The 14,590-nt window shown below is 34.1% G+C and overlaps 1 protein-coding gene across 5 annotated transcripts in view; it reads right to left on the reverse strand.

The window, feature by feature from the left end:
• CNKSR2 (connector enhancer of kinase suppressor of Ras 2) overlaps positions 1 to 14,590 on the reverse strand; it is a 294,707-nt gene that overhangs the window by 148,559 nt on the left and 131,558 nt on the right. The gene's annotated exons all lie outside the window — the stretch shown is intronic.

The following is a 14,590-nucleotide window of genomic DNA, read 5'->3' on the forward strand; positions in this document are numbered from 1 at the left end:
GGGTCTCAGATATGAATCAAAATGATCATTATATTTGGATAACCTGAATGAGACTGCCAATTTTTTTTTAAATCACATTAATGTGGATCAACTACAGTAATGGAACTGGTCAAATGCCTCCCCTTACATGTAAGTGGGGACTATTATGTGCCCAAAGGTATATTACATTGATTCTGATTCCTCTGATAGCTGTGTAGTATCTGTACAGCCAAGAGTTAAAGCAAAGGGAGTTCAAATCCAAGGGTTCATTTTGCTTGCCAAAAAAAATATGAATGCACATTTTGAATTACAAGTTTGGGGGGAGAAAACATACTACTTATACAAAGAGTTTAGGAAGAACTTATTAATGATAACCACATTTTATTATTTAATTATTCACTCAAATAATTGCTAACTATACTAAAGTGGTCAATGTGATGGCCATAATCTTTTTTCCAGCACATCTGTTCTCAAGGATTTACACATTGATTTCTACTCACCAATTTCTTTTCATTTTACTTATTACAAAATTGGAAGATTTTTAAGGCTAGATGGTATTTTCCTGTGAAATTTTTAGTGCAATTTGATTCATCCTATTCTTTCACACTTTCTATGTGCTCTTTTCAAGAAAACAATTCCAAAAAATAGAATTGCTTTTTTTTTTTTTTTTTTTTTTTTTTGACAGAGTCTCGCTCTGTCGCCCAGGCTGGAGTGCAGTGGCACGATCTCTGCTCACTGCAAGCTCCGCCTCCCGGGTTCACGTCATTCTCCTGCCTCAGCCTCCCAAGTAGTTGGGACTACAGGCACCTGCCATCACGCCCGGCTAATTTTTGTATTTTTGTATTTTCAGTATTTCTAGTAGAGACGGGATTTCACCGTGTTAGCCAGGATGGTCTCGATCTCCTGACCTCGTGATCCACCCACCGTGGCCTCCCAAAGTGCTGGGATTACAGGCATAAGCCACCGTGCCCGGCTTAGAATTGCTTTTCTATCAGAAAGTAGAATTGGTTTCTGATAAGAAAATTCATTTGGGTGGATTTTAATTTTACAGCTGAATGTTATTTAATGGCAGAAAATTTGGGTATCTAATTTTACTATTTTTAAATCAGCCTTTTATTATTTACATGACATTAACAATGTTTAAAACAATAGCAAAGAAATATACATCAAGACTGTATAGTACATATCTTTGGCTCCCAAATTCTACTTCCACTACCTTAAGGAAATGATTGGATAAAAGCACAAAAATAAATGTGCAACATATGTGTCACAGTATTGTTTAAATCAACCAAAAACTGTACATTATGTAAATGTATCCATTAGTAAGGGATATAAAAATTGTGTAAAAAAAAAAGTAAGTTCCAAAATAGGAAACATAATTTAATTCCACTTTCGTTAAAGAATGTACATAAATATAGAAAACACCATTAATGGTGGTTAAAGGGAGTAAGGACTTGCAATATATACTTTCTTCTTTATACTTTTATTTCCTAAACTTTTGGCAATAAGTGTGAGTTACTCTTCTAAACAAACAAATAAAACCAACAAAATACATGAACCTAGTCTATGAATAGCAACATTCCAATTAGAAAATAATAAATTTTATGAATTACCTAATCAGGACTGTTTGTTATGGATGGAAAATTTCCACCAAAACTGCAGAACCAGAAAGGCAACACTACTATTTAAAACACTAAAAGGTGGTGACGGAGAAGTAAAATCTGCTGTATGCATTATACCCTGATGATTGACAAGAGAGAATATAAATTTATTATTCAGGTGTACTCAATAAGTCAAGAACTATACTATCCACTGATTTTTGATTCAGTGAATGATCTCAGTAGATACTCCACTTAAGTATTAAATCAGTCTCACTTAGAAATTATTAAATAGGAATGAAGCCTACTGAGTAATTTACAGCCTATGTGTAACATTTTTCTTAATAACATACGTAGGTTTTAGCTGTATCAGTCCCATCCTAGTACTTGTATACACATAAACAGCAACCAGAGCTGTGCCTTTCTCATTTGAATAGTCCGTTTTTTCCTTAGTCCTCTCTCAAACCCCTTAAATTTGAATCATTTCTATCTTCTTTACCAAATATAATTCTTAACACTTTCCCCCCATTTATTGGTTTTGGTCATGTTCTACTAGAAGTCAAATATGACATGGTGCTAGAGCTCCAGTACAAATAATTCCAGTCTCTGGGATATTCTAACATACCTTTAGCCATATAAAATATATAAATACGTGTTAATCATTTTTCTTTTCTTTTTTTCTTTCTGGTTTTTTTTTAAGACAGAGTTTCACTCTCATTGCCTGGGCTAGAGTGCAATGGTACGATCTTGGCTCACTGTAACCTCTGCCTCCCGGGTTCAAAGTGATTCCCCTGTCTCAGCCTCCCCAGTAGCTGGGATTACAGGCATGCACCACCACACCTGACTAATTTTGTATTTTTAGTAGAGACAGGTTTTCTCCATGTTGGTCAGGCTGGTCTCAAACTCCCGACCTCAGGTGATCTGCCAACTGTGGCCTCCCAAAGTGCTGGGATTATAGGCATGAGCCACTGCGCTTGGCCGTTAATCATTTTTCTAGGTTAGTTTTCCATTTTTTCATTTAAGTTTCTGGCTGTGGTTTAAAAATATTCAGTGTGTGAAACTTAAATTAGAAACCATGTAAAGATTTAACAGTAATACGTAGAATGGCTGTAATGTACTCTTTCCACTGGCTGCAATCAAAGTATATACTAGCAGGTAGAGAGAGTTTTGAAGGAAGGAAGAAGAGGTCCTAGTGGTTACTAATATAATAATAACTAATATAAGAGTGTAAGCTGCTAATATTGGAAGGAATTAAATAAGGTCCAAAATTTAAAGAATTTTTTTTTTTTTTTTGAGACAGGGTTTTACTCTGTTGCCCAGGCTGGAGTGCAGTGGCACCACCATGGCTCACTGCAGCCTTGACCTCCAAGGCTCAAGCAATCTTCCCACCTCAGCCTCCAGAGTAGCTGGAACTACAGGTGCACACTACCACGACTGGCTAATTTTTATTTTTTTGTAGAGATGAGGGTCTCACTATGTTGCCAGGGCTGGGCTCTAACTCCTGGGTTCAAGAAATTTCCCCATCTTGGCCTCAAAAGTGCTGGGATTATAGGCATGAACCACCATGTCCAGAGATGAAAAATATTCTAATAGTCAAAGATATCCAAAAAATAATTTGGCTGACTTGTGAAACAGATCAATATCAAGAGATGTTTCAATATTCTTGCATAGGTCAAATAATTAGGTAACTTTCAGTCACAATACATTCCAACTCTAAAACACAGAGTGGGTAGGAACATGAAAATAGATGATAAAGATTAGTTTGAGTAAAATAACATGGTTCTGTTACATCTCTGCCTACCTGTCCTCCATCTTTTCTTCCTCTTCCCTACCAATAAGTGTACCTGTTTCCTCTAGGCTAAGTGTTACACACTTTTCTAATACTTCATGCTGTCTTCTTACAATAATCTCTTTCAAGAGCTTTCACCAACAACTTCCTGCATGATTCCCAAATCTTTCTACCATTCCTGCTTCCTATCAATAACTCTAGTCTTATTTCTAACTGTTTAGCTTGTCCACGTTAATAGCTACTGAATAATCGCAAGCATCAACAATTCACTGTGCCAGATTCTTCATATCTATGTTACATTCTTTTTCTTTATATTTTCATTCTTACAAAAGCCTAATGAGGTAAACTAATAAACCCAATTTACGTTTGTAGAAACTGAAGCAAGAAGAGAATGTTTTCTCGGCCAAGATTACGAAAATAGTAAGCGGTGAAGCCAGAACTTACATTAATGTCTTTTCAATTCCAAAGCACAGTATTTTCCCTTGAATATCCACTGGTAGCTCACATGAATACAAGACTTTAAAAATCAAACTCATTATCTCTTTACTTTCATTCACCAGAAAAAACAAACACACACACACACACAAACCCAAACAAACCAAAAAACTCCGTGTGGTACTCTAAAGTTGGGAGTTTGGAGTCACTGCTAGACTTAAACCAGAATCTTAACCTGTCTTTCTGCTTCTAGTCTTTTGCAGCTCCAAAATACTGCTACAGTGTAAAAGTTTTCTGCTTCAAAACCTTTAATAGCTCTCCAAAGGCCCAACTAAGGAACAAATAACCAATACTCAAACAGGTCCTTTGTCAGTATGGTTGATTATAGCTTTTTCAGATTACTTTTCTTCAATGTGGTTCTCAAACTTTAGCATGTGTTACAATCCTTGAAGCCTTGTTAAAAGAATGCTGAGTTTTAACCCCCAGGGTTTTTGATCCAGTAGTTCTGGAGTCGGGCCTGAGAATTCCTCCCCCCACCCTTTATTTCCTAATACAAGTTTCCAAGTGAGGCTGATATTACTGGCCTAAAGAACCACAATTTGAGAACCTCTGTAATAGATTATGAGCTCCTTGAAGGCAGTGACTTGCCCATGTCTAGATCAGTTTAGGTGTTTCACATGTTTTTGAGACTAGATATAACTTATAAGTATTTATTGTGTGTCTTCTACATAGTATGAATACAACGGTGAATGCAGCACAGCCTGTGCCTCATTAAGGAGCAATAAACAGTTACAATGCAGTAAGATAAGTACCTCAACAGGGTGAATACAGGGTGCAATAGGAGCCCCCAACAGGGGCGCCTAACCCATCCTTGAGGGTCTAATGAAGGTTTCCAGTGAGTTTAAGCCAAATTCTTTGGGAGTTGGACAGGTGAAGAAGATGTGGAGGTTGAGGGGGTAAACAAGGCTCTGAGGCAAAGTATCACTGGTTTGAGCAACTTTCAGTAGTTCAGTACACATAGATGACAGAACAAGGGAAGGAGTAATGAGGCAGGAGAAACACACAGAGTTCAGATGAGTATAAGAGGCTTTTAGAAAGTTGATAATTAAATGAGTTAGTTGAGTAATGAATATACATTTCCTTCAAACATTGTGCTTTTCTCTTTTGCTGTATCTTTGCAAAAGCACTCTTCCCTCTGCTTGTAATTTTTCTCTCACTTATAAAATCTTCCCTATCCATATTCATCTTACATGCAGTACCCATTATAAAGCCTCTTCTTAAAGGTGACATCATATTTTCCTCATGTGAATCTCACAGCATACTGCATAACTTGACTAGTGAGCTGATATGGTGACACGATGATGTAAATGTTTCAGAGACAATAAAGGGCTTTGAAACTCAAAAGGAGGGTTTAGTTTTGTACATAAAACCAAGATGTAGTACTAAAATATTCTTTAAATGTAATATACTCAAAATTTGTCACATAGAAGATTAAACGACCTCTCATCCAAAAAAGTAAAACACTTGATACTAAAGCTATAACAGACATTCTGTACCCCAAATTTTCAAATAAACTTTCTCCTTATAAATGAACCTTTGAAAAAATATTTCTATCTTGAATATTCCAGACCTAAAGTCATAGCGATGTGATTAAGACAAGGAAAGGAACAGTGGGTATAGATCCTATTTGTCCTAGAAAAAGTTTACTTTATCATATACATCATATAAACACTGTTATGAAGGTGTTTTTTCAGAAAAATATTTTGTAGTGCTTTCTCAATATTTTAATAGATTAATTCATTCACATTAATTTCATGGGCTAAAATGAATCTTTATAAAACCACCATATGCATTTTTACACAAAATGTCTTATTATTAGCTATAATGTTTTTCACATACACTGAACTACTATTATCTTCCTCATTATCCAAGGTAGCAGAAGTCAGTGTCTACAAGCAACAGCAAGTCATATAGCTTACTAATTTATATATAATCCCCAACATGTACATTAAACTGTATTTTATACACAACACAAACAGGATTAAAATTTCCCAAGAAGGTCATTAAGGAATCCCAAGTGCTAAAAGCCAGAGGTTCTGCTTTCTTGTGGATGGGGCTTGTAATTGTTTTGATCAGGCTGAAGCAGACAGCAGGTGTTCCTTTGTGAAGGACAACATAAGTGGGCAGGTCCTGGAAAATTGGTTGCCTGGATTAGGTGCACAAGAGGCTTTGGGGTTGGTGCTGAAGAGATGATAGGCTTCTTTTTCCCTCGGTACACAGAGGGAAGAAGTTGTCTCTGACCCCTTTAGAACTTTCCCTGGTCTGCTTTCCAAATAACAGCTGGTGAATTATTTGACTAACATATGAAAAGATAATTTCTACTCTATGGTCCCAGGTAGCCAGTTACAAATAAACATAAAGGTAAGAATTTAAGCCTATCAACCCAGATCTTCTTTACCTTTTTCAGGGCTATATTTGGAGCTGCAAGAGAGCATCTTTATACCCACAGGCAGGAAGATAGAACATTTCTTAAAATATTTTCAAAGTTATTACCCTACACAAGACAAAGAAACAGATTCATTATCAACATTTACACACCCTCCTGTGTTTACACACACTCTTACTCACAGGTTGTAATGTATAAACGATACCTTTTCCCAAACGAAATTTTAGAGACTAGAAGTATGCCTGTATGAATGTCTGATGAGTCATGCTACACCCAAATATCCTCCTGCTCTTTTTAAGAGCACTGAAGAGACTTAATTCAATACACAAGCCATCATGCTGCCGCTAATGACACTCTCTGTCTTTGCCTATTTTTTTGGTGCTGACATATTTATTATAATGTTCTGTTTCTTTGTGTTACTAAAAAGATACTGAAGTATCTAATAAATTAAACATTTTATACCAATGACTACCTCTTTCTTTGGGAAAACAATCTATGTGAAGGAAATAGCATACTGTTATAAACACTTCAGAAATAATGAATTTTGATATACAATGCCTTTCAAAGATCCTAAAACTATTAAATAATGAGTACCAATCTACAAAATCCACCTTCACCTAATTTTTTCCCACAAAATATTAATAAAAATGTCTTACAATATTAAAGTCTACTACATTTGAAGATATCTTAATTTTGTTCTTTCACAGTCATTCATTCACTGAACAGAAATAAAGAATTAGTCATGGTTCAGGTACAAAGGAATATAAGCTAATGTGTATGCAGTGGTTAAGGAACTAGGCAAATAAGTGATTTTTAACCCTAGCTTAGAGTAACTTAAATAGGTAACTCAGAGTATTCAGAAATGCCCCAAGGTTTACCTATTTTAAATAAAATTTTAGTGTTGATATTTTTATAAACATGATTCAAAGACAGCCTTGGGAGAAGATAAAAGGAACAAACATTTGAAAAGAAGAAATATGGGAAAGATTTTATTTTCATTAGAGAAAAAAAGCCCACAATTTAATGTCTTTATTCATTGACCCATTCTTCATCTCACATCCTCCTGTACTTTAAATGGCACTTATCCAGTGAAATAAGAGTATGTCAAAGCATTTGGTTTTTTAACGTGACTTAATTTCAACATAAAACTTAGACCATGTTGAGCTGCTCACAATCTGAATTTACATATATCTTTTTAATACTTAATATTTTCATGTGAATTTCACAGTTATGAATATGTGTGCATATATAATGTGTGTGTATAACTATATAGTATTTAAAAAGAAAGCACTAACAGAGAACATAATTTCTCACAGCTAAAGATGGACAGGGAGTCCAAGACAGAGAGCCAACTCAAACACTACAAGAAGCTAGCACTTTTTTCTCCCCTGGAATCTTTTTCCCCCACATTCAAGAAGTTCTGAGAGCTAAATCAGAATTTCTTGATTTACTCATAATTAAGTTCATGGGAGAAAGAAAATAGTGATAATAATTTTTCATGTAAGTTTTATTAATCACCCACATAGTTTTACCAAAGGTGGTGACTTTCCATACCCTGTTACTTGCACTATCTCCTGTAACCTATCACTTATATTAACTGCGGACTTTGTATAGCTGGTGTCTTGACTTTTGTGACAAGCTGATTCCAAAGCTGTGGGTATAGTTCAGCACTTTGAACATACAGCTCACTTTCCCTTCTCCCCTTCCAATATGGCATTTGGTAATGTTGTGGTCTTTCAGAGTTAAAGGTTTATTTTGGAGGCTTCATGGTTTTCATTCATATACGCTATAGAAAACTAAAAGCCAATTTTGCTTTTATTTCAGCATCATTCATAATGTTCTTTTACTTCATCAAAACATAAAACTGAATGGGTCTGAAAGCTTTTGCTAAAGAGAGAAAAGGAGGAAGACAATCACATTGTAGTGAAAGGTAAAGCTGTAATGTAAACCTCTGATCATACTGTAGAACCTCAGTCCGCAAAAGAGCAGTAACATATTTTAAAATAACCATAATAATACAGGTTTTTCTCTTTTTGAGACAGAGTCTCACTCTGCTGTCCAGGCTGGAGTACAGTGGAACCATCATAGCCCTCTGCAACCTTGAACTTCTGGGCTCAAGTGATCTTCCTGCCTCAGCCTCCTGAGTAGTTTGAACTACAAACACATGCTGCGACACCTGGCTAATTTTTAAAATTTTTCTGTAGAGACATGGTCTCGCTATGTTGCCCAGGCTGGTCTTGAACTTCTAGCCTCAAGCAATCCCCCTCCACCCTGGCCTCCCAAAGTGCTAGAATTACAGGCATGAGCCACAGCCCTCAGCCACCATACAGGCCTTTAACTAATTTTTTAATGAAGATATTTGCATGGGTTATTAAGTTATTAAATTTCAGCCATTCCTTCCTATATTTCATTTCTGTTCTTCTTACAAAGATGCTGGAAAAATATGTATTTTGAAATAAAAAGAAAAGAATCCCAGTCACCAAAGCCAAAGAGTAAAATGAAGCATCCTTATCTAAAATGTTAAAGCTCCCATTTATAAGAATTTTGGGGAAAATCTATACTTATAAAAAATTCATGCTTAAATTTAATTCAGGAACCTAAATGACAAAATTAAAAAGCAACTCAAACCCTAGTATTTAAAAAGTAATATGTTTAAAAATGTACAACTTTGCTATAAATGATTTTAACAATGTCATTTACTAGCAGACATGTAACAAAAATATGCTTATTTGAAAATTTATCAAATACTGCAATATATGTATATATTTATCAAAATACAAAACTAAAGCACATGTATATGTGTGTGTGTGTGTGTGTGTATATATATATATATATATATATAAAAGTATCATTCTAAATATTTACTAATAGAAATCTTGGTTAAAAAAAAAAAAAAAAAAACTTCTGTAATGGCCGTATTTTCACTGTGGAAGTTACCTTTAGAAATCACTTTACCAAAATTCCAGCAACTCAGACAAAAAAAGGGAACTCAATGTCAGCTCCAAATGAGACCACAGTGAACTCCAAATACCATTTTTCCAACTTTTAAAAATCCTTATTGTCCACTATTAGGATAATAAGATGCAGAAGGGACTGTGCGAGAGGAAATGTAAAAGTGGCTACATTACCTACAATTTGAGCTACCATGCCAATCAGAATATTAATTTAGTGGATGAAACCTATCCTTGAGTCCTAGGGCTAAATAAACTAAAAAGAACTTAAGATTAATGCCATTATCTATTGAATATCCTATTATATGGTGGTTCTACAGTGTTTCCCTTTCATGTCATGATTTTTTTATTGGGCAGTTAAATGTTATCTACTGATTGCCTACTCCTATTATGAAAAGGAAGTGGATTGGGCAATTGTGACTGGCAGACTCTTGCTTTTCTGAGAGATTACAAAAAAAAAACAAAAAAAAGTGTGGGTTGGGGGGACTGAGGATGATACTGATTTGCAAATGAGCCATATACTTAATAAGTTAATAAGCCAGAGTAGGTGAGAACTTCAGCCAATAGATACATTTTAAACACATAGAATAAAGTTATAAGGAAATTAAAAATTCCATGTAAAATAACTAGATCATAGTAACCACATGTTGACACTGAAAGATAAAGTTTAATCATAAAAATGAAACAGTAACCATTTTTAAAAAGCAACTACTCTTCCTGGTAAAGCTAGTAGGAACTGCACAAATAAGAAAGAAACAAATCAGGATGCACAGATCTGCAGAGAAAGTAAATTGGTTAACAGGAAGTAACTATTATTGAGATATCATACAATTTATCTCCTTTATATAAGGACTTAAGATAATAAATTTTAGTTTGATGACAGAAACATGAAATATTATATTGGATGATAAAGTAATAAATTGATTTCTCTGTACAAAATAAAAATACAGTTTATATCAATATGTATCACTTCAAAACCAGTTTCCACACATTCTCATAAAATCCATAATGTTCAATGCGAAATAAAAGAAAAACAATCTATGAAGCTCTCATAAACTATCTACTATATATGGTAGAATCTGAAATAAAATATTATTATGAGTAACTGAAATCACTGATGCATTGTTTCCTTAATTTTTGGTAAATGTCTCTTCATAATTTTTCCCCCTTCCAAAAGAGAATGATTCACTTGTTCTATTTTAGAATACCGATTTCATAGAATTCTAACACAGTTATTTTAGGCTATTATAAGAACCCATTATTTATTAGGCAATATGTTAAACACCATGCTAACATAATTAATCTCTGTAGTCCATAAACATGTGTGTTTACAGGAATAAGATGTGGGGTACACCAGAAACACTGCCCCTTGTGGTCTCAGTTTTCAATATCTTAGGTGTATGGAATTATATGATAAATACTTTCTCCTCTGAGAAAGCAGAACAGAATAGGCAAGAATAAATAAAATTAATGAGATGAAGAGTGGAGGAGAAATAGTCCAGTGAGAAGAGATGAGAATGATAAAGAAAAGAAAATGGAATTAGAAGAAAATCAAAAAAATAAAGACAACAATTTAGCAAATTAAAAAGAGAAAGAAAGTACATCTGCTGTTAGACAACATCATGGTATTGATTCCACTCAATGACTCATTCATTTCTGCTGAAGTCCATGGAAGGAGGTAAACTGACATGGAGGGAAAAGGAGAGATGAACATTAAGGGGTTACCACACTCTCCATTCATTCTGATTATGTTGGCTTCTCCTTTGAACAATATTCTCCTGTTGTTCTGGGGTTGAAGGAACAAGAGAGTGAGGACAGAGTCCAAAATGAGAGACAAGAGTGAGAGTAAGAGAGACACATAAATGAAGTTAGATGAAGTTTTGAGATAGTCCTTCAATCTGTTCCCTCCTCCCACACTCTCTGCCATCCCTAGCCTTGCTCAGCCACGTTTATCATTTTGGAGGTAGCAAAAACCACTAGCTTATAGTACTTATCTTCCATCTCTCACTAATCAATGTAGAATATCCTATTTGCTGCAGTCTATCTTCTTCTTGACTATCCCAACCTGGTTATTTTCCATTCCAGTATCCTTTATAGCCTCATCTATTGAACCATTTCTTGCCATAATGTAGTCGTCAGGGTCCAGAATACCTTTCAAAATAACAGTGAATATGTTTTAATATTTATACAAAATAAAAGGAAAAATTTCCAAATGTTATTAATAGATTCAACCATCATATATGCCACTCTTTTCAAGTGATATTACTAAGAGACTGTTTTTAGTATGGATAGAATCTTTAGAACCCTTGCACACCAAAAACAGTATTAACATGAAATTGAACAGTTATAAATATTCCCCAATATTTTTAATAACTATAAGTAGTCTCATCAGCTAAAAAAAAATGTGTTAAAAGTGCATCATGAGGGCAGAGTTGCTGCATCAAACTATGCCGAGGTATCTCCCAGAGAGAGGGATGTAGTGGCAGATGAAGTGGAAAAAATCTTGGGAGATTCCAGCAGCCTTTGAGGAGTTGGATCTTCAATGGTGGGGAAGACATGTAATAAGACTCAGTCTGCTTTGCTTGGATGTTCATGATTTTTTCTTCTTCCTATCTGGCAGCCACAGTTTCTCAGCCATAGAAGTATGTTGGTTTGAAAAACTTAAAAGCCACTTATAATAAAGAATATAGCAACATGAAAAAGGACATAAAACTTCCAGTTTCATTTCAAATAAGAAAATACTTTTAAAAAAGGAGCAAACTAGAAACATAGACATCTAATTAGACATCTTGAAGATATACCATACTAGCAATGTAAAAAAATAGTATTTGAATTCATCTGATTTATTCAACTTTCTCAGACTCTTAGGGAAATATTTAAAATAACTTTTGTATTTATCTCAAGTAAAGAAAAATATCAGATTTTATATTTTACATTACTACCTATAGTCATAGGAAATTTTAGAATTACAGAAAAATACTAACTGGGTTAGTATCATCCAAAATTATAAGATTTAACATTGTTCTTTTCATTAATGAGTCTAAATTGGTATGGAACAATACTGGCAATCTCACTATTCTAGTCAATTAGAATGGATTAGATAATTAATATTAATTATATATTTCAAATTTATTAGGCCATACTTTAATGTAACTATTATATCATAACCAAACCCTATGGTAATGAATGTAGGGAGAGAAGGGATAATTGCAGACTATAAATAATTTATACTTGTTTCAATTAAGAGAATTTCCATTTCACCACTTCTGTATATTGTCTAATAAGAGATTAAATGCATTGTACAGACCACAATACAGGCAACAGCAAGAAAAAGAGAGCAGAGTAGGCTACATTTAGTGAAATGCATCGGTTTTGCCCAAATATGCCTCTACTTGAACACAAAAAACACCTGGCAACTGATCATATTATTTAAAAAGGCTACTTTCATGAAATTGAACATACTATCCTGTCTCTATTATATTCCAAAATCAATTTGTTGGCTCTAGCAGCAGTATGCCAAGAAAGAGGATTCGAATTGGTCCAACTGCTGTAGCAGGTAAAAGAGAAGAAAGGAGGCAGGAAAGTTAATTGTTATTGAGCTCCTAATGTGTGCCCGACATTATGATAGGTGTTTTACATATCTTACTTATCTGAGTGAAAGAAGCAGAGTGAGGAAGTGGCAGTAAAGTTAAGTTTCAACCCTATTTCTAATTTCAGTTCAGCTAGCTCACTAGCCCAGCTATGTAAATTCTCACTTCCTTTCTTCTTCTCTGACCCTTGGCCCCACTTAATCTTTCATTGAATCCTGAGATTTACTTACATGCTTGTTAGGATTCTTCCTCTTTTGTTGGATAGTTATACAATTTTTGAGTGTTGAGAGGGAGTATAATAAAATTGAAGTAAGAATATGGGTCTTAGAGTCAATGAGCTTTGAGTTTTGGGTGAGCTGAATAATTATTCTGAGTCTCAATTTCTATATATACCTTATTTGCAGGATTATTGCATAGACTAAATGAAATAAAATATGTAAAATACTTAACACGATGCTTGGCACACTGTAAGAACACAATAAGTGTTAGTTATGGTTATTATCATTAGAAAAAGGTAAACAGATGCACAGTTACCATGACTCACTTAAAGCCGTAAGTCAATTTCAGAGCAAGAACTGGAACCAAGTTTCCCCAAACATCATTCTATGTAGTTTTCAATATTTTAGAATATTCCTGTGATGTAAAGATGCATTTACACATTCTAGGTGTATTTAAATGTCACCAATCCACATAGATTTTATTAGTTTATTTGTAGACTTTTAAAGGCTTTCATATTCATTTCATAAACACCAGTATCTTTGTTCCACAAACAATATCCTTTAAATAATTTTATTTTTATTAAAGACTAATTTCTATCCTCTTAATGACCATCTGGAAATGCATGCTGCAACTATTGAACAGATGACATGTTTGTTAAGGTCACATTGCAGAAATGGAAGCAGCATGAACATTAGAAGAGGGAAAAGCTACTCGTCTACTGAAGCAGCTGCTTTATCCCACTGCCCAAATCCTCATCCTATGGGACAGGAAACTTCAGTCAGAACAACCACTTTGTACAGTTTCTAGTAATCAGAAAAGAAAGCCATCAAAACTGTCACAGTGTGGAAAGAAAGGCTTTGTCTACTACCAACACTCTATTATTCAGTGTCAAAGGTATACCCACGCATTTAATTTTGAAAATGTTTACCAACTTTTGCTTCACTTAGATAATGAACTTATTGAAGAGATATCATGGATTTAATTATCAGAGTTTAGGAGCCTTTTCAAAATATCACAAACTTCTCAAATTATTCAAAACAAAAATTGAAATGTCATTTGCCTTATGATTAGAATCATTGAGAAAAATCAGGCTTTTCACAAATTTTCTTCCATCACTAGGACATGCAAGAGCAAATTTAGTTAAATTGTGTAATAGGAAATAATTACTCACTCTGATGAGTTAGTGGGCAAGGAATAGAATACTAATTAAAAATCTGCATTTTTTTCAAATGAGAGTTATGATATCAATAATTCTAGATTATTTTAACTTTTTAAGATAACAAATATACTTTATTTGGCAGAGAGAGTGGAAAAAAGTGAATCAACTGAGACATATAAAATAGTCCAAAATGAAAAGCATATAATGTTCATTTTCTAAATCTAAGATTAAGAAAAATAACCCTTAAAAATCTAAAATAGGCACAGAATCCCACTATTATAAAAAATGACAGTGGGATTCTGTGCCTATTGTAGATTTTTAAGGGTAGATAAAAAGGGATTTGTGAGGTTCATAGGGCAAGAACATTTTTAAAAACTAAAACTGCTGTCCTCTTTTAGGAAATAAAAAGCTAATTCAGCTATTA

Source organism: Piliocolobus tephrosceles, chromosome Y (assembly GCF_002776525.5).
Source record: "Piliocolobus tephrosceles isolate RC106 chromosome Y, ASM277652v3, whole genome shotgun sequence".
Taxonomy (NCBI): Eukaryota; Metazoa; Chordata; class Mammalia; order Primates; family Cercopithecidae; genus Piliocolobus; species Piliocolobus tephrosceles.